The following is a 21,241-nucleotide window of genomic DNA, read 5'->3' as shown; positions in this document are numbered from 1 at the left end:
TGTTAGTGCTTGTAAACATTCCAAACCCTTAGAACTAGAGTTTAATATCAGATCCTGTTTTCCTTGCCAGTGTCTTAAAATAAGACAACTTTATACTCAGCCAATATTGCTATTCTTACCTCTGCACTGGTTACCAGACTCCAGGCTTATGAATACTTACCAGTTTCTTCATTGGCAAAATGGGCACAACCTACCGAAACCACATGCTATCTGGATAAGAGTGAGCAGAGTCATTCAAAGGAGATGAGGCATAGCTGTCGTCCAAAAGTTGTGTTTTGATTTTTAAGTTATGATATGATGAATAAATACTTATGATAGTTTTATCATATTGGACAACAAGTTACCTGCACTCTGCAGTTTGGTGGTGTAACTAAAGTCTTCAGCTGATTAACTGGTTGTTAAAACTGTGAATTTATTAATAGGCAATCAGAGTGGTCAGCAAACTACAGATACTCTTCCTCCTACAATGAGAAATACATAGACTGAATGATGTCACTTATATTTAGATTTAAAAATGAACAATTAAGCAGAGAATAGAATGATGGCTACTGAAGGCTTAGAAAATACATAAAGGCTTGGAAAGGCCTTGGCTAAACAATTCCAGTTAGACATTAGAAATAATTCTAAGGGATGACTATATGGCGTGATAACTACAGTTCCAATACCTGTACTATGGACTTTAAAATTGAGGAAAGCAGGTTAAATTTTCTTCCCACAGAATGCTAATAAATTTGTTAGGTGATATTCAGATTATGATGCTGGAAGCTATTTCACAGTGTATATACATGTAATAAAATCATGTTGTATTAGAAAATATATGTCATTTAAATTTATTGAAAACCAAGCAACAGTTTAAAAGTTTAAATACAATTGTGAAAATTATTATTAATAATGTTATAGAATATATGCCATTCACTATAGAATATGTTCATTTCTGTTCTCGTGGTATCATGCAGTATCTAGGATCTTATCTGTGAAATGTGGGCTGTGAGCTGGGGACCTAGCTCGATAAGACCTGTGTGCAATCCCAGAGCCAATGCGATAAGGCAGGTGTGGCAGTGTGCACTTCTAATCTCAATGGTAGGGAAGTGGAGTCAGGCAGATGGAGCCCTGGACCTTGTCTAACTGCCAGCCTGCTTGATGAATTCCAGGGCTATAAAGACCTGGCCTCAAATTGTACTTTTGGTGACTCCTAGGCTTCCCCATGCATACACATGCAAGAGCATATGGTCTCTCACAGAGCTTTGCATCGTCACAAACATAAATATGTATAGACACCCTAACACGGGCACAGAGTGAGTGAACAAGTGTGTGTAGAGGAACATGTGCAGAAATAATCAAGTATGTACCTAGTTACTCCTGTTCTAGCTTTCTGGGGTTAGAGATTCTAGAAGCATTAAATTATAGGAAAGTGAGCACAATTTACAAACACACACTGCCACTGTGGGAAGCCAGTGTTTCTAGGAGAAACGATGGTTCTAGAACAGAGAGAGGATGCTATAAGATCAGCCTGAAGGAGTTTGTTTCAGAAAGGGAGGAGGGGTTCAAAGACTGCTGATGAGATGCCGGGACACAGGAGCCGTCTGGGGTGGGCTCACTGCATGAAGTGAAGAAATTGTTTGCCTAGAAACAGCAAAAGTAGCAGATTATTGAGCATTGAATCAGATAGAATTCATGAGCACATGTTAACATTAAAATAAAAAAAGGCAAAAAAAAAAAAAGCCAACTAAAATATTGAAGGAAAAAACTAATAGAAAATTAGGATTTGGCAACAGTTACACACGTAAACCTGATCCTTGGGTGGCAAATATATCATATGGGTTTGATGATAACCAGGATATTGACATTCTCATGGTATTTATCTAGATAATAGTTACTAATTGCCCTTGGAAATCTAGTGCCTCGTCAGTGAAGAACCCTACTATGAATCTATAACCAAGCAGTGTAATGACTTCAGTGGTAGTGGCACAAGTGTCTGTGATTTGCTGTACTGAGATGCAGCTGGGTTTCCATGACAACCCACCAAAAGTTATAGCCAATCTCATCATAAGGAAACATCACCCAAGCCCAGGGAAACATCTTCCAAACATCTGGCTTTGACCGTTCAAATATTGGTGTGTGTGTGAATGAAGAGCAGCTTCATTCAGAAAGAGATCGCGTTAACATGTCTATCAAGCGTGATGCTTAGTCCAAATTGATTCTTAAAACACACTTTTCATGTTGTAAGTGACACTTTGAGACAACTCAAAAATTGGAAGGTCAGTAGATGAGATTAAAAACAATGTGCCTTGTAAATATACAAATATTAGTTCCTTGATTTGTATAAATATAACATTACGTGTTATAGCAGAGAATGCCCTTTTTCTTTGGAAAAGAATAACAAAATGTGTAGGGTTGCTATGGTTTGAATACCTAGTCCCCCCAAAAAAGTAGGCTCCTGTGTCTGTATGTACACTTGTCCTTAGCTTATGGTACTATTTGGGAAAGTTGTGGAATATTTGGAGGTGGGATGTTGTTGGAGGAAGCTGGTAAAAGTGATGGGCTAGAGGGTGGGGGTGGAGTGGCGTGGGGCCTTATAAGCCAGTTCCACTTTCTGTCCATATTTTTGCTTCTTGACTGTGGACACGGGACTCGCTGAAATCCTGGTTCTGCTGCAAGACTTCGCTGCCTTAAACTGTAATCACATGTGGTTCTTTGAGCCAGAATGAAGCCCTTCTCACTCAAACATCCTTCTTCGTTATTTCATCACGGCCAAATGAAAAGTAGCTGACGGGAAAAGAGCAGCTTAAGCTGTGTGTGTGTGTGTGTGTGTGTGTGTGTGTGTGTGTGTGTGTGTGTGTGTGTGTGTGGTTGCTACACACACAAAGTAAAGAAATGAAACAAAGGCAAGTCTGACAACGCATTAATGAGGAAATCAGGATAAATATCAGAAATACTCTTAACATTTCTTGACTTTATATCATAATAAGTGCAGAAAGCTCCAGGCATGCAACTGCTGTGAAGCTGTGAATAGGGGTGTTGTCAGGGCAAGGAGACACTAATTGCCTTTCCAGACATCGCTTCTTTTTGCCAGGACTACCTCTGACAAGGTCACATGTAGGTCGCCGACAGCAGTGCTCACCCTTACTGAAAAAGTCAAGTATGTCTGGCTAGCTACTAGTGCACTTCAGTCTGCGCACACAGACTGAGGAAGGTGGTGACATCTGAATGGTGGTGTTCAATACAGCTCTGATAACAGGAGCCAAACACCCTCCTCACCCCCGACCCTGCCTGCCCATGCCAAGCTGTGCGGCTCTCCTGTTTTGTGCCTGTGTCTACTGTGTCTGCGGGACTGTAGCTTGTTGCTTCCTTAGTGTTACAAGAGATAAAGCTAAATTCTTTTTAACACTATTTGTTTCTCATGTGTCCCTAGGAAACAGGTCTCGTTGATTTCTATGAATATTTTATTTTTATTTAAATTACTTCTTCCAAGGGTGAAAAAATAATAATGGCGTTGGCAAACAAAGGGCTGCATTGTTCTTATAAATGGGTCATCTGAGAGGCCTGAAGATGGCACAGGCCTTAAAGACACTGCAGAACCCAATACCCAATGCTTGATCATCTCGGGAATCACATGGAAAACACACACACACACACACACAGAGAGAGAGAGAGAGAGAGAGAGAGAGAGAGAGAGACAGTGAGAGAGATATGCACACATGGTCACACATATACAGACAAAGAGAGAGAGACACACACAGACACACATACAACACACACACTTATGCACATACACTGTCACACACATACACGCATACCCAGAAACACACACAGACATACATGGGCATGCACACATACACATGTTCATACTCATATGTGTACACACACACACACACAGAGTCACACACATAGACACACATAGACACACACACATTAACACACATGCTCACACACACAGATACAGTCTCACACATTCAGACACAGACATAAAAACTCAGTCACATACACACAAACACACACATATACACGCTCATATACACAGACCCACTCACATACACACAGAGACACACACACTCACAAATAGACACACACAGAGACAGAGACACACATAAGAGAGTGGGGGAATAAAATGACATAGTAAGTCTTAGATAACTCTGTATTATCTGACATTCTCAATAGAGTAAATGAGGATCAATGGGAAAAGAGGTTCATATTAGTATAGCTTATAATACTGCCAATCTAACGGGGGATTAGTACTCATCTGAATTCATTAAGCATCAAGGCTTACACAGTTTTGTCTCTACCCTGCTTTGACTCAACCACCATGCTCAGGTACTCTGCGCTGCTGTTGGACAGGGCAGTTTTGATTAGAAGGAGGTTGTTTAGAACTTCTGCTACTTTACACAAAGATTGTTTTCTCCTAGAGATTTGTAGACCTCAGGTTAGCAGTTTTTTTTCCTCCCTTCTCCAAAGACAAAAACAAACAAAAAACAACACAAGAACTGACATCAACTTTGAAAGGAAGGAAGGAAAACGAAGTAGACACAAATGAAGTTGGCTCCCGTGCAACCATCACATGTCGTCTTGCTCTCTCCACTCCTGCTACATGCCATGGCCCCTTGGGTGTTGTCTTCCTCCCGCCACTCCTGCTAGATGTTACAGCTCCTTCACGTGGTGTCTAACTCCTCTCTTCCATCACCTTGAACACTTCTACGTTCAGTGTCAAGCCGTGCCTTGGTCCCACAATCACTGGCTCTTTCCCACTGTCAAGTGCCTTGTCTTGCAGCCTCTCCCTAGACATCATCTTCTTCATCTACAAAAATCATTGGCACTTCCACCCTCAATTCAAGCATTTTGCTTTGGATCCTGTCACCCCAAGCAAGGTTGGCAGGTTGCCCTGATGGGTTTCCCTGTAGTATAGTTTTTGTATCTGACCAGTGCTCTCTCCTCCCCAGGCAATCATGCTGTGCCTTACTTCTCTCTGTGCTGGTTCACTGCATTACGATAGCAGGCAGATGGCAGCAAACAAACAAGTGCCAGGGTTCTAATCCCTGACACACAGTATGCTCCATCCCTCCTTTATCTTTACTTAGATCACGTTTATTTACAGTGTGAGGGGAGGGTGTCTGTGCACGTACCATGGCATGTGGAGAGATCAGAAGACAACCCCTGAAAGTCAGTTGATCTTCTGTGCCATTCGGGTCCTGGGGATGGAAGCCATCCCCTCAGGCTTGGTGGCAAGCACCTGTACCTCCTGAACCATTTTGTCAGTTCCTACTTTGCCTTTTTAAAGTTCACATTACTGGGGTATGAGATAGGCCTCTTGGAAAGGCTCTGAAAGAGGCGCTTGAAAATGTCCATTCTTGCTCTGTGGAAATCTCAGTACTAAGGGGAACAGGCAAATTCTGGTTCTGCAATGTTCTCCCTTATACATGATTGGCCTCTATATTCTCTCTGCTTTCTCCTTCGCTTTACGGTTACTTTGCCTCCATGTCTTTAGATGAGCATCAGTGCTGATCTAGCACATGTGAAATTAAGCTGTTTTCCTCTAGAGATTTTCAGAGTTTTTAGAAACTCCAACTGGGGCAGGGTATTCTGCACTGCACTGTTGTCTGTTAAACATTGTTATCAGTGGTGATATAGCTTTGTGGATCCCTGGTGAAATTTTAAGGCTGCTATGAGATTGTACACAATGAAAAAAAACTCATTATGAGGTCATCACTCCTGACAGACCTGATGCGTGTGGCTGGAACAGAGTAAACAAATTCTCCCAATCTGAGGGTACTTGTGCACATGGTGAACCTTAGTGCACTAGTCAACAGACGCACCAGAAATGAAGTCTTGGAAAGCCTTGAGCAGAAATTAGGATATAGCCACTCCTTTCCTTTCTCTGATCAAGTAATGCATTTGATAAAGATCTCCACTATCACCAGAGGAATAGTCACATATATGTATGCCGTGAAGTAGCTACGTGTGGTTGTTTGCTATGAGTTCCAGCTGGCGTGCTTTAATATGTAAGGGGCAACACTCAAGAGTTGTTTTTAATCACCGAAATAGAACGTGGTTTTCATCAGTGACACGAGAATCCAGCATTAGTGTAGGATCACTTACAGGCCATCTTTCTATCTAGAGATGGAGGCAGATGTCCTGACATGTGTCATTCAGTCATGCCCACTGAAGACCAGACATTTCCAGGCAGAGTTAAGTGTTAAGAGTCTACCATTATATGTCTGTGTCTCTTCTGCTTTGTGTTGTAATAACAGCTTTGAAACTCTGTCATCATGTCTGTTCTTGCCTCCGTGATGACATTTGTTCTAGAAAAACAGATTCAGAAAAATACAAGAGCACAGCTGGCCTGAGTACCGATAACCATGTTTGCCAACCTGGAAGCTCACCCCTGTTGCCTCTGGTCAGGCACTCACTGATCTGATCCTACTGCACAGGTACAGAAGCATGGGGAGGGAAAACTCAGCTCACCCCTCACCATCTATGGGGAAGCTGCAGATTCTGCTTTTTGCCCCTCATTTCCAAAGGAAAGGAATTCACTGCTTCTCACAACAGCAAGGACAAGGAGAAAAACAGAGATCTGTATACAAAGTCCCCACTGCCTTCCTTATTACCTCTAAACTTGAAAAGTTTTGATCTCTCTCACTTCATGGTCTTGATTGAAGGCAAAACATTGTCAGAAGCTGAGACACGTGTTAATTTCTTTCTGTGTGTAGCTGTGATTGGGAATTAACTTTTAACTTGTGGCCATGGTTAAGCTATTCCCAGGTAGGGCAGATTTTCCTCCTGAGGTATTGGACAGCATCTAGGGACACTTTTCATGGTCATGGTTATATGTGCCCGGCACTGCACAGAGCAGCACCTCCCCACCCAGAAAAGCATCTCATTCTGCATGGTTTACTGCCTATGGTGTCCTCTTTTGCCAGTTGGTTTCTACCTCAGTTATCTCATACCCAGATAAGTCAGATAATGATCCAGGAACTGAGGATTACTACTTGATTGCATCTAGAAGATCTGTGAAATTCTAAGAAATCCATCTTTTTAGATTTTCTTAATATATACAATCCTAAACATATTCAACCCATTGGTGACCATGTCTAAAATATCTGCTGTGATTCTTGGGTTTAAATTGCCTTCTTTTATTAACATGAGATTAAATTTAAAAATGAATTAAGTCAATTTATAATATACACTCTAATGGGTCATAATATTCCGATATAACCCTCGGCTGGAAAGCTCTAGAATCTAAAGAATGATTAACTAATTAATAATTTAGAATAATTATTCCAATGAGATAGTCACATTGATTAATTTTTTAAATTATGTTTTGTATTTATTGAGTTGAGAGAGCCTGGACTCCCCTGTGGCTCTAAGAAATCATGGCTCCAAAGCACCATCGCCCATTTGTCTTTCTATATCATGTGTTCTAAAAATCTGTTTGCTGGAAGCAGAAAGATTTGATTACATCCTTTCAAGGGTCAGAGGACTAAGGCATGTCGATCATAAAGTTGTAATACACAAAAGTATGCCTGTTCATTTGCATATCATCAGCAGGTAATCATGGCTGTCTGTGGCTGCTAATCAGAGGACTTGAGCAGTTCTAGCACAGATAATCAAAGCCTGAAGTATTTATGTTTTAATCTTTCGAGAAAATATCTTTTATTCTCCTATCTGAGTGATAAAAAGTGTTCAATGTGTATTTCCTGACAGACCGAAGAACTGAATACATCCAATGTGAGTCAGGGTTATATGTTTTTGTTGTTAGCGATTTTTTTTCACTTTCTCACACAGTGTTTGGTTGATGAGTTTCTTTGTGTTTCTCTTGTATGATACTCAGAGAGTCTGATGAAGACTAATAGCCTGGAACCCATACAGCCCCTCCTTCGTCACCCGCCTCTCGTTTCTTGCTCACTCGTCAGGATTCCTGTCAAGCACTGTTGTATCTAACAGTTTGTTCAAGCACTTTCAACTGCCCACTTTGCAACTTCTTGCAGGGTTTGCCATTGAGAATAAGTAGGTGTGCTGTTCACACAGCCTGGCTGAGTTTTCACTCGTTCCAGTTGGGTGGACTCTCCTGAACAGACAGTCTCTTTCCCTCACTCGTTGGACACACACAAGAGACTCATTTCTCATGTCTGACAGTCCGGGGCAGGCTTCGGGGGGCTCTGTTTCATGTTGCCATTTGGGAGATTTAGTTGATACCATCCCCATCTTCACCCTGTCCATCTTAGAGTAGCCTAGGAGAGTCATTAGAGATATCGTTGAGCATCCATTCTCAGTCAAATTCCATGGCCACATTACCCATCAGCAGGAAACAGTGAACAGCTCAGAGGGAGAACAAGATGGTCCTCAAGGATGCATTCTCTGTTCTCTTCCTCTACCCAACTTACATATTTTAATTTTTACTGTACACAGCATATTTATTCATGCCTCTGGCATTTTTGTGAATAATAAGTGAACAAGCCACTTAACCTATCTGGACCTCAATTTTCTCCACAGTATCTTTTGGAGAGGAGATCCAAGACATGGGGATTATCCCTGAAGTCCTTGTCAGTACTGGAATTTTAATCAACACCCTGCTTACTTTTCCTTCGGTCATTGTTTGAATGATTCTTATTTCTGTGTCCTTAAGGAAAGCTGTCCCTATTAGTTTGCTATGATGTCTACTTGGTCAAGTTTTAATGTAATCCACAGTGAAATAATGCTGCCAATCACAGCAAAAGAATGGCCACAGATTTATTGAGTCCCTGCTATGTGTTCAGCTGTTAGAAAGCAGCTTCTCACTGGCAGTCAGTCACTGAGGTTTGGGTGGCATTCTCATCTTATAGAGTAGTTCAGGCTCAGGGCGAATGTGACTCTACCAAGGCACTCCTTAAGTAGTCGAGCTCAGCTTCAGCTGGTGTATGGAGGACTGCAGAAGAAAGGTGGCTGCTTCATCTCCACCCAATATTGCACTCATTTGTACTGTTTGTGATGTGACCTATCGTTGACCCTTGGTTCATAATGGCTACAGATGTTAATTTGTAATGTAGTTTACACTGGAATTTAAAGTCAGGTTCCATGGAGCCCTCTCTGACACATGAATTCACAATGCATGATCTATTGAGATAAGTCTTCAGGAGATGGGAACCGGAGAATATTGCTAACTAAGGAAACAGACTGAGATGCTCTCAGAGCTAGAGTGCACCCTCAGCTAGATCCAAGGGGAAGTGAGGATCATGAATGTCTCATGATGTTAAGGCAAAGAAGATACCCATTTACATACAATTCCTCATGCCCTTCAATTAACCCTACTCCCTGCTTTATTTGGAGACGGAGTGGCATAGCTTTACAGTGCAGTGACTTTTATCAGCTAAGAGTAATTCCTTAGGAAAGGACTGCTCTCAGCCAACGATGAGGCCGTCAAAGGCAGGGTATGCTGCTCTGAACACAGACCTGGGACAGTGCTCAGTGGATTCAGGAATATTATTTAGGTTTGTTCAGTGTTCTGGACTCTTATGACTCAGACAATCTCTTCTACTCAAAATCAACCAACCAACCAACCAACCAACAAAAGCAAAACCACTGTCATCAAAACAAATGAAGTGTTTCTATGTTTTTGTTCCTGGCCATATTTTGAATTTCTTCTTTTCAAGCAATCTCAAAAATAAAAAAAAAAAAGTGCATATTTTCCTCAGCTGTCTCTATCATTTAGTTTAATGAATGAGGTCAGGAAATGTCTGTAAGCCAATGTCAGACACTGTCTGATGACCACCAATCACCAGGTGCTAGATAAATGTAGGGTTCATTCAGCTATCTGAATGCGTTTCTATGTCCATCTTAAAAATGGGCTGGTATCTGATATAACTGCTGAAGGATGTGCAGGCTTAGAATTCTCCGCCCTGTTCCCATTTCCTTTACTTTTCCTGCCCCTCCCCAGATGTTGACACTGATAGATGAGCCGGCACACCAGACAACCCCATTGCTTCTAACTTAAATAATACGCTTCTTATTTGGGTAAGAGATTACATACTGTGGAAGCTGGAGGTGTGCAGTTACCTAGAGGGTAAGAAGTGAAAGGGAAGCTCCCGAGAAAAATAAATGAGAAATATGGGTCACATTGCCCTAACATTCTTTAGACTGAATGGATTGAAACTCCTCATGAGAGGAATGTGAACCCAAAGTCATTTGTCATCTTGAATTTATTTCAGAACCATGACAGGATTGAACAGAGCAAGTGTAGATACAGCTGTATTGGGCACTATTGTTATTTAGCATGTCTCTCAAATACTGTTTCTGCCTAGTCCTGTGTTGAAGCTTTATGAGTATATGTTACCTTTTTATTAGATAAAAATGCTCCATCTGTGTACATCAGTTCTCGTTGTCTTTGGTGTTAGCAGCCTTTTACCAAGTGTTCTGGCAAACTTGATGTCAACTTGACACAAACCAGAGTCATCGGAAAGGATGGATCTTCGGTAGAGGAAATGCCTCCATAAGATACAGCCGTAGGGTATTTTCTTTTATTTTGCTTTTATTTTTGATATTATAATATAATTAAATCATTTTCCCTTCCCTTCCCTCCCATAAAGCTACCTGAGCATATTCATTGCTTCTAACAGCAGTCTACATTTTTTAAGACCTTACACATTTAATACAGTACATTACCCCTGTACAAGTGGAAATAAAAACTAATATTTCTAGACCAATCTGGCTGCTAATTTCTGTACAGTGCCAACTCAACACTGTAAACTGGGATACCTTTTTCCAAAGTTGTCAGCACAGCTAACGTTTCCAAAAATTCAAATTTTAAATAAATTCAAAATAAATATATATTGCATTTTTATTGGATATTTTATGTATTTATTTCCCCCTTCCCCCCAGCTTCTATGAGAGTGCTCTCCTCCCACCCACCCACTCCCACTTCACCACCTCAGCGTTCCCCTACACTGGGGAAACCAGCCTTCACAGGACCCAGGGCTTCTCCTCCCATTGATGCCACACAATGCCATCCTCTGCTACATATGCAGCTGGAGCCATGGGTCACTCCATGTGTATTCTTTGATTGGTGGTTTAGTCCTTGGGAGCTCTGGGGTGTCTGCTTGGTTGATATCGTTGTTCTTCCTATGAGGTTGCAAGCCCCTTCAGCTCCCTCAGTCCTTTCTCTAACTCCTCCATTGGGGTTCCTGTTCTCAGTCTCAGTCTGATGGTTAGCTGCAAGCATCCTCATTTGTATCAGTAAGGCTCTGACAGCCTCTCAGGAGACACCCACATCAGGCTCCTGTCAGCAAGCATTTCTTGGCATCAGCAATAGTGACTGGGTTTGTTATCTGCATATGGGATGGATCCTCAGGCTGTGCAGTCTCTAGGTAGCCTTTCCTTCAGTCTCTGTTCCACTCTTTGTCCCTGTAATTACTCCAATGAGTATTTTGTTCCCCCTTTCTAAGAAGGACTGAAGCATCTACATTTTGGTCTTCCTCAATTAGTGATTGGTTTGCTTGAAGACAATCCTCACTAAGAGTAGTGTATTCTGGCCCAACAGTCCTGTAAGTTAGAAGAGTATGTTAGTATTCTCCATTTAGCCCTTTGCTAAAATAAAATGTAATCACCATTTAAATGAATGGGCAAAATTAAATATATCTGATTTTTAAGAAAACATACCTATGATTGAAGATAGTGGAGGAAAAACTGTCTGATCACCTTTTTGTCAATAAATAATTTAATTCCAAAACTTTTGAATAACAATGGAAACTTCTAGGAACAAAAGAAAGGGAACACATGTATATATGTTTATGTTTACACATATATGAATGTATATCCTTTAAGAAGTCTTCATATTTTGAGTACACACACAGACACACACACACACACATACACACACACAGAGAGAGAGAGAGAGAGAGAGAGAGAGAGAGAGAGAGAGAGAGAGAGAATGCTTGCAATAGAGGTGGTAGCTAGCCAGCTAGAGAGAAGATAGACATATGAGAGATGTGAAGATTTTCAAGAACAGAAAGCAGCATTTCCTTGGAAATGAAATGGGGGAAAGTGTAAACTAAAATACACTGAAAAAGCTTGATAACATCCAGAGTAATTACTTCAGAAGAAAGAGAAACATGGAAAAGAATGTAAAATGACACAAATTAAGAGCCTCACACTGCATGGCATCCAGCTAAATGCTCCAGCAATTCAGCGCAAGATGGAAGATGGAATGTTGGAGTACCATGGCTCTCACCTGTTATGTCATGTTGGAGCAATAAAAAAGATTCATTACCATGCAGGAAAAACTAAAGCAGTGTAAAAGTCCACTGGGCTTTCTTTTTAGAAGCTAACCCTTGACAAGACAGTGGTTTCTGATGAAGAGGAATCATATATTGACAAGGGCACTGTGCTGCCAGTTTGAGCTGAAGCCTCAATGCGCTGTGAACACAGTATCTTTTTCTTATAAGAGGTTCTAGACTTTGAAATTATATGGGTCCAGTGGTAGAATTTCTACCCTAAAACAGGGTAGAATTAATTAGCCATGTTACTGGAATTCTGAAGATATAAATTCTTGACTGAAAACTAAAAAGCCAGATAAAAGGAATTAGGGTGGGTGAGTAGCACTGGCAAAATCCTTTATCCCATGAAATTCATTCCAAGTCACCCAGTGGTGCCTGACCTGAGTGTAACAAACTCTTCAGGTACCAGGTTTTTGGACATGTACATAATCATAGTAAAGTTGGTTCATAAGTTAGGCATCAGGAGTGATTAGCAAAAGCACTAATGAAGTAGTAGGAGATGGACGGCCCAACTGCAAAAGCACTTGCTGTACAAATGTTAAGACTTGGGTTTGGATCCCCAGGCTCCATGTAAAAGTTGGGCTTGTATTCACATGATCTCAATACTCGGAGTTGAGACAGAAGGATCCCAGGTGAACCAAATTCAGAACAACAACAACAACAACAACAACAACAACAACAACAACAAAATACAATATGCTGGGAAATAATAGAACAAAGCACCTGATCGTGACTTCTAGCCATAATAGTTGGATAACTCCTACACACACACACACACACACACACACACACACACAGAGAGAGAGAGAGAGAGAGAGAGAGAGAGAGAGAGAGAGAGAGAGAGAGCTCCTCTATACTTATACCCAGTTGAGAATTTTACAATTATAAGGATACACTGTGAAAATATATATGAAGCATGTGAATACTATCCAAGGTAATAGGAACGCCCAAACCACCTCTGTCTATCTCATAACTGAGACAAATACTAAGCCTCACAGTTTGAGAGAATACGTCCCTTGCATGAGGAGGAACATGTCATCCAGAGAGAAAGCATGGATTTCATAGTTATGATAATTTAGTGTGCTTATCCCTGGGAAAGTCTAATTCTACCTCTATGAGTATTTGTTAATTGCCTGTAGATGAAGACCATCTATAGGCTATCATGATGCAATTCTGTCTATCCATGCTGGGATGTCAGCATTGGAATTATTCGGGTCTTGTTTGAGCAGCCATATTCTTGAGATTTTGCAGGCAAGCCATCCTATCATATACAGAAGATACAGTCTTGCAGCAGACTTATTGGTCCTAAAGATAAACATACAAGCAACACCAAATGGACTCATCAGATTAACATATGTATTGTATAACAATAAGAATTAATGGCCATGGATTTGAAAAGAGGAGGAGGAAGAGACATAGGAGGGACTGCAGGGATGGGGGAGTGATGTAATCATATTTTAACATAAAAAGTACATATGTTTTTAAAACTCTTTAAAAGACTCATTCATTTTATATTTCTGAAAGTTTTTCATTAATCATTTCAAACCACAGGCACTTTCATGTAACCAAAATCTTGGGAAGTAAAACAACAGAAAAGGGTTCACTGAATATCAAATTCCCAGGTTAAACTTATCTGGGATTCATTCAATCCCCTGTTGACTAGGGGAACTGTGCTGTGCTCTGTCTTCAGCTCGCCCACACCCAGCTGTCAACCTAACAAGAAGGCAAACCACTCTTGAAGCTTTTCATTTATACTGTGCCAGGGCAGGAAAGCATTGTGGATACAAGAAGACACAGAACTATGTGACAACTGTAAACAACTGTAAACAAACAATAGAGCGAAGCTTATAGTTAACCCAACCTGCTAAGTTAGCAGGAATAACTTCAAAGAACATTGTTCAACATATCCAAGGAAACAGAGGACAAAGCTGATTTTAAAATGGATAACTTCACCAGAAAATTATCACATAAAAGTAACCCCATGCACGCCCATGCGCGTGGGTACTTGTGCACACTCAAAGACACACACAGTTTATTTGAAAAGCCTTCAGGCACCAATGATGAGGGCAAATTTAGAAAGTGAATTTAGTGAAGTCCCCAAAGAGGAACACAAAGTGTGCGATGGGGAAATGAAGGAACGCCACTCCAGCCAAGGAGGCAGATCAGTGCCTGCTCAGCCATCATCAGAGAAGCTTCATCTTGGAGCAGAAGGGAACAAATACAGAGACCCACAGCCAGACAATATGCAGAGTGAGAGACCTTGAAGCACTCAGTTGTAAATGTAATGTCTGTCAAGTCCTCCTCCCCACAGGGTTCAGGAAACACTGAAGAGGAGGCAGAAGGAGTGTAAGAGACAGGGGTGGGGGGGTGGGGCGGATGGAGGACAAGAAAGCAAGGCCTTGTAAATTAGCATAACCAATGCACACAGAACTCACAGAGACTGTGGCAGGAGGCAGAGGAGCTGGCTACACCAGAGAGCATCTGAGACCTGAGAGAAGTGAAGACACAAAGCCCATCTCTAACTGAGATGGTATCTCCAATTGATAACCAACTGCAAATGAAAATTTAGACAGAAAATTTGTCTGAGAATATCTAAAGAGACAACGTACTCTGAAGGGTAGGCAGCATGGCAAGCAGTGGATGCCCAACAGAAAATGAACTCAAGGGCATCTGTGGAAGGTCCTTATCACGTAATGTGATGCCAGGGCTTTTTCTTTCTTTATTTAAAATTCTCCCAGATATTTATTATATATATTTATATGTTTCTCTTCATATTCTACAGGTTCTTTGTGTATATTTATAGATTCAAGTTTAGTATTATTTTAGGGAATTCCTGAGTGTGTGAACGAGTGAAGCTCTGCATCTATGTGTTTCTTATGCCTTTCCTTGGGATCTTGGTTTATTTTGTCCTATTTTGACCTGTTAGTTTTTGGCTTTTCCTATTGTTACATTACCTTTGGGGTAGGGGTCTTTTGATATAAGGATCTGTATTATATTTAGTATAGTTTTATTGGCATACATTTTTCACAGCATACTTTAATAAGTGTTCAACCTCACTTCTCACTCAGCACTAAACAGAAGTAGTGAAAAGAAAGGTTATTAGGATATAAGGGAAGTGGACCTGTTTAGAAATAGTTCTTTGGGGCTATGCAAATCTTTGTTTATTTGCAGTCTAGTCCAGTAGCAAACACAAAACATTAATCAGCAGCTGCAGTCCAGTCTACTCAGCAGAAACAGCACACAAATCAGCAAGAGCAGTTCAATCCAGTAGAAACTGTGAGGCTCACCAACAGGCCAAAGTCCACAAAAGCAGCAAGAATCCACAGGAACCTCACAAGAAGTTCTTCGGCAATTTTTCTCTCTATGACGTCACCACAAGTGAAGCTCAACAATGCAATATAAGGGAAATGAATACATCATGCATGTCATCAGTGAAGACAAGCGAATAATGAGAGGCAGAAAAGGTGTGGATTCTGATGGTCTGGGTGGTTGGGAGGAACAGGAGGAAAAACCACAATCAAGACGTATGATGTGAGGAAAAAATACCCATTTTCAATAAAACGGAAAAAGAAAAGAAAATGAAGGAATACATGTGAACAGGGTCTGATTAACACATTAAGTCATGGAAATAGAGACTCACTCCTTTAGAAATGAAAGGACATAGTTGGATTACATATAGGATGGAATTGGGATTGGGGGGAGGTGCACTACAGACCCTAGGACAATGTGGATGTCAGAGCTTCCAACAGCTTCTCTCTAGGAAACCAATGATATTCAGTACTGGACGTATTCGCATGTGTTTGAGGAAAAACCAAGTTGCCAGTGGGCTTGGTCAGACATATCAGAAGTGACTACACATACAGCATTGACCTTAACTCTAGGAATAACACTCATTTTGAGGAACATGTCTTGTTTCCAAGACCATCTGTGTGTAATATTTGCGTACATAGTTGCAGGTGGGTAAACACAACATGTCGAAACAGAGCTAAGATAGATCAGTATTGAGAATTTGGGAAATGGGGAATGTGTTTATGAGGAAATGAAATCGATTTCAAAGGAGTAAGTAATATTTCCACCTTCATAAAAACCTACACCATTTTGTTAAAGGTGACAACATCATTAGTGCAGATTTCAAGTGAAAGGTTAAAACTAACCAGTAAAAGATTCAGAGTTCTTGCTGTTCCTCTCTTAATAGATGAAGTGACTTGGGTTCATGTCATTAACAGATGAACTACATCTTAGAGGATACACTGACTTCTTGTTCATAGCATATAGATTTAATTTAAATTAAGTACAGGGTTATATCAGTGAAAGTAATAATATGAAGAGGATATCCTCTCAGTAAGACATGCGGAGGCTGCGATGAAATGACACAAACGCATGCAGGAGACAAAGTGTACTCCATGCAGAAGATTTACCAATAAAGTTAAAGGAAATTAGGTAGTTCTGAAACAGGCTTGATGAAGAAAGAATAGTCTTTACCGATGTCACAGGCTCAGAATGGGAGAGTGGCAAATTATGTAAAGATTATTTTTGTCAATACCAAACACTGAATATGCAATTACACATTATCCTTGGGAGATGGAGATGAAAAACTGTACCAGAGAAAGTAGCTACACCGGAACAGTTTGTCCCAAATGCAAATTTCGCAGGTGATAATGTTCAGCATTTGTTTGGATATAAGCAACAAGAAGAAATTTGTGCAGAATATAAAGATTCCGGTATTTATCTCTGTGTGGCTTCTTGGGCTTTATTATAGTTTGTGATACTATCAATTTTCTATGATGTCTGCTTTATTTTTCCCCAACAAGTGATTTCTGTCTTGTGAATGGGAGGTTTTGCCTCAGCCTTCCCCTTTGTGTCTCTTTGAGAATCATGCTAAAAACAAGCAAGCTTCCACATCTCTTTTTGAAATTCTTCAGGGTTTGTTAATGTAGTTCTCAAAGTGGGATTTTTTTGGCTTCTTTCAACTCTGACTAAATATCAGCCATAAATGAGTTCTATAAAGGATCTTGATTAAAAAGTAATCCACATACCCAATGACTTGCTTCCCTATTATTCAGGCTTTTTGTTTACTGTGCATTGTAAACACCATTTTAGGACCTGATATGTATGAATGCAAAACGCGCAACCCGTCTTATCAGCTTGATTCTCTATTGGCTCTCTTCCTCTTTCTTTTTGTCCCTCCATCCCTTCCTCGTTTCTTCCCTTTCCTCCTCTCTGTCTCCCTTTCCTTTCTCTAAACTGCAATCTTTGTCAATATGTGGGTCATGACCTCCACAGGAATAGCATATCAGATATTTACATTACAATTCATAATTATGTAGTTGTGAAGTTGCAACAAAATAATTTTATGGTTGCTGTCACCACCACATGAGGGACTATATTAAAGGGTCGCAGCATTAGGAGGGTTGAGAACTACTGTGACCTAAAGTAAATGTTAAGTAGCCATGTCTATCTTTTTCATGGTTTGGAATTTCTTTTTATACTTCATTAAAATGTCTCAAAGGACAGATGTTATCTATGTTGTTTTATATATATATATACACACACACACACACACACACACACACACACACACACACACACACATGCACAGGATTCATAATTAAGAAGTTTATTAAAAATGCAAACGTTTATAGTTTGTCAGTAGCTCATGTCTTCTCATGTAGATCTTATGTCTAGGAAATGATGCTGAGTGAATGCCTTTCCCCCACCTCCCATCTGAATATATCCTCCTCTATGTTGGCAAGTGAACTTGAGACTTCTATTCTTTGCAGCAACTTATTCTGTACTAATTTATACGGGTTTTTAAGTGTTTTTAATATCAATGGTAGTTTTTCTGCTTCTGCTCTGAGACCTCACCTTGATGGTCCCTGACATTTGCTCTAGGCACTACTATGGACAATTCAGGTTCATGAACAGAACAGATCTGTGCCTAGAAATGAGGGGGGATGAGATGTGTTGTCTCAGTCACTAGCCTTTTGGCCCTACTGAAAAGGAAAGGCAGATGCTGGATTCGGTGTGGCCCAGTTCTGGGTCACATCTCTAGAGGGATATCCCTGTATCTGGAAAGCAGCATCACGGTTAACTGAGAAATCACACCAGCTTCATCTTGTATGGGTTTGGGGCATCGGTTCTTGCCTGTCTCTGATCTTCCCAGGATGTGCAGAGTCCTGTGATGCTGGCATTATTACCAAGGACACACTGCAGCTGATAGCAAAATGGCCCTCGAACAGATGCTGTTACAGAATCCCTGGAACCTGGAATGTGTCTGTGTGTGGCTTAGATGGGACCCCGTTAAAGAGCTTGAGTGGCATCGGGCATCATGGGGTACTTCTGAGGCCCCTAAGCATATTTCAATTGTCTCTCTGAAAACTATGCAGGGATGAATTCCACACTAACACAAGTGGAGGATGCAGCAGAGACTTGAAGAGACATTGCCTGAAATTTGGAATGATGACTCCACGGTAACATTACCGCAACAGCTAGAGCCTAAAAGGGCAAGGCAAGGAGGAGTTCCTTACTCAAGCATCCTGACAGTACAGCTCTGCCAGTGTCTTAAGTACGACCCTGTCATACTGATTTCTCCTCCCTAGAGCTGTGGAAGAATATAATTAAGTTCACTTATGACACCATGATAATGATCATTTACCACAGAAACCAATATCAAGTCATATACATGTTTTTCAGTCAGAGAAAAAATAATATAGTATGAATTCTCTCAGTCTGGGGCGCTCCAAACAACCTAAAGTTACCTAACTAGTTGTTGTTAATGACACTGCAGTGTGCCCTTGAAAAACAGGATTGCTCTCCTCATTCTGCAGACCTGAGCTGTAAGTATGAGATAGGCTGTAGACTCTCTGCCTTCGCCATGTGGAGTTTGTTCAGCCATCAGACTCAACAAGACCATTGTTTCTAGGAATTGGCAGCCTGGAGTCCTTGTGGGATACTTTGAATTCTATGGGTCTGTCTGGGCTCGAATCTTGTTTCTGCAACTTGTGCTTTTCAGTTACGCAATATTAATTTTTTTCCTCATGCTGTTTTTCATTTGAAGTTTGAGACACCTGCCAGAAAGGGAAGCTTAAGGGCTTGGATAATGTGTTTTTTCTTCTGGAAGACATTCACATTAAGCCTTCCTAAGGTGGTTTTACTCGCACTGTTCACATAACTTAGAAACGTACGTTTATTCTCTATAATTTGTCAACTCTGAAATCAGACTCTTGTCTTTAGTGCTGGGTCTAATCTGTGTTCCATGTGTAAATTTCTTTTGCTGGAATTCATCGTCGGCTGAGGGAGTCATTTAGCTCATAAGCAACACACTTAGCTTGTAAATATGGCTTATTTGGAAGTCATATTAAAACCAGTTTTGATCTTAAGAAAGAACGCAAAGTAGATCTGAATACATAGCTCATTAAGGAATAATATTTTCCTAAGGTTGCCATAACAAAGTATCACAAATTCTGGGGCTAGCAACTACACAGACCTGTTCTCTCACATTCTAGACACCAGAAGTCTGAAATGAGGATGGAGGCCATACAGCTGTTTAGCCACCCCAGCACCAGGTACTCCTTGGCCTGCAGTTTCATTGATTATATCAGCCCCCCATTGTCTTCATAGGAACTTTTCCCCGCCAGCGTATCTCAGATCTGCCTTTCCTTTTAGGACACAAGCCACTGAAGTAGATCTACCAGACCAACTCATGATGACCTTAAACAAGATTATGTCCTTTATGTGTCTACCGTGGAACACATCTTTCATAAAAATAGGCTAATATGGACAGGTTCCAAAGGAGTGTGTCTTTGGAAAGTGTTCACACTGGTACAGATAATATGGGGGAGTCCTTAGGAAAACTCTCTGGTTCCATGCACCGTTGTTTGGAAAAGATCCCACCAACTTCTGGCAACAGGGGGCTTCTCTTTGGATCAGGCTTACAAAAATATACGAAAAGGGTTTTCCTCTTCACATGTCTCTCCCCTCACTGACGTGGAATGCCACCTCTACATGTGTTGGTGACTCTTTTCTGCGCTATCAGATGTAAGGTGGAGAAGGCAGCATCCTCGGTGACATTGTTACATAAATCAACCTTTCCAGATAGAGCCGGTGTTTCTTTAGAGAAGCCTGGAGATGATGTGTGGGCACCTCATCACCAAGGCAGTAAATGTTTGCTGGGAGAAAAGCAAAAAGATAAGAGAAGCAGGGAGTTGGAGAGCACAGGGACCAATCTGAGTTCTGCCTTCTTCGGTCTTGGAGTAGGAAGAATGAATTCTCTAGATAAACAAGGCAGCTGTGGAATGCGAGTGTAACTGCAGCCCACCCAGGACCTTTCTCCTTCAACTAATGATGCATCAGAACTTATTTGTCTCAGATACCCTGGAGGATGATTCTGAAGGTTCTCATGGGGGAGACAGGATTGGGCTCACTGTGCTGCCTAGAGGGCACTGCAGGGTTTCTGAGTCTCCGAGATAGGTGTGGTGCTATATTAACTCTCTTCTGAAGTGACAGATTTCCCTTTTCTCTCTGAATGTCACTTCCATACTGCGACAGTATTGGGAACCTCAGGTTGTCACCCAAACTGGACCCTTGATCAGTCTCAGGAACATTCCAGTGACATTTCACCTGCCTTTGGGCAACTGTAGCTAATCCCCATAAGGGAAGAAGCAGGTATTCAGTGCTGTCTCTGCCTGTCACTTCACAGTGAATGTTGCCACGTCTTCCTTGTGATTCGGCTTTGACTTGTTACACTTTCAGCCAAGAGGGCAGACAGAGGGCACACATCAATGGCTTCCCTCCCAAAATCTGTTCCAGTGACAAGTGTTTGCAAATAATGAAATTCGGCCAGAATCTGTAGATAAAATGATGCCCTTTGTTGATCCTGAATCCTGGCCCCTGCTAAGGTTAAGTTGGAACACAGGCTAGAGCTCTCCTGCCAACTCCTCCTGCGTGGACCCTCCCCACTCCCTGCTCAGCACCCATATGGAGGCTGATGAAAAGAGAGATTA

At 41.1% G+C, this 21,241-nt stretch overlaps 1 protein-coding gene across 2 annotated transcripts in view; it reads left to right on the top strand.

Annotated features, from left to right (window-relative positions):
• Sema5a (semaphorin 5A) overlaps positions 1-21,241 on the top strand; it is a 433,267-nt gene that overhangs the window by 216,750 nt on the left and 195,276 nt on the right. The window lies entirely within an intron of this gene.

The sequence above is a fragment of the Rattus rattus genome, chromosome 3 (assembly GCF_011064425.1).
Source record: "Rattus rattus isolate New Zealand chromosome 3, Rrattus_CSIRO_v1, whole genome shotgun sequence".
Taxonomy (NCBI): Eukaryota; Metazoa; Chordata; class Mammalia; order Rodentia; family Muridae; genus Rattus; species Rattus rattus.
The sequence above is the reverse complement of the archived record's forward strand: the minus strand, read 5'-3'. Positions and strand labels throughout refer to the sequence as shown.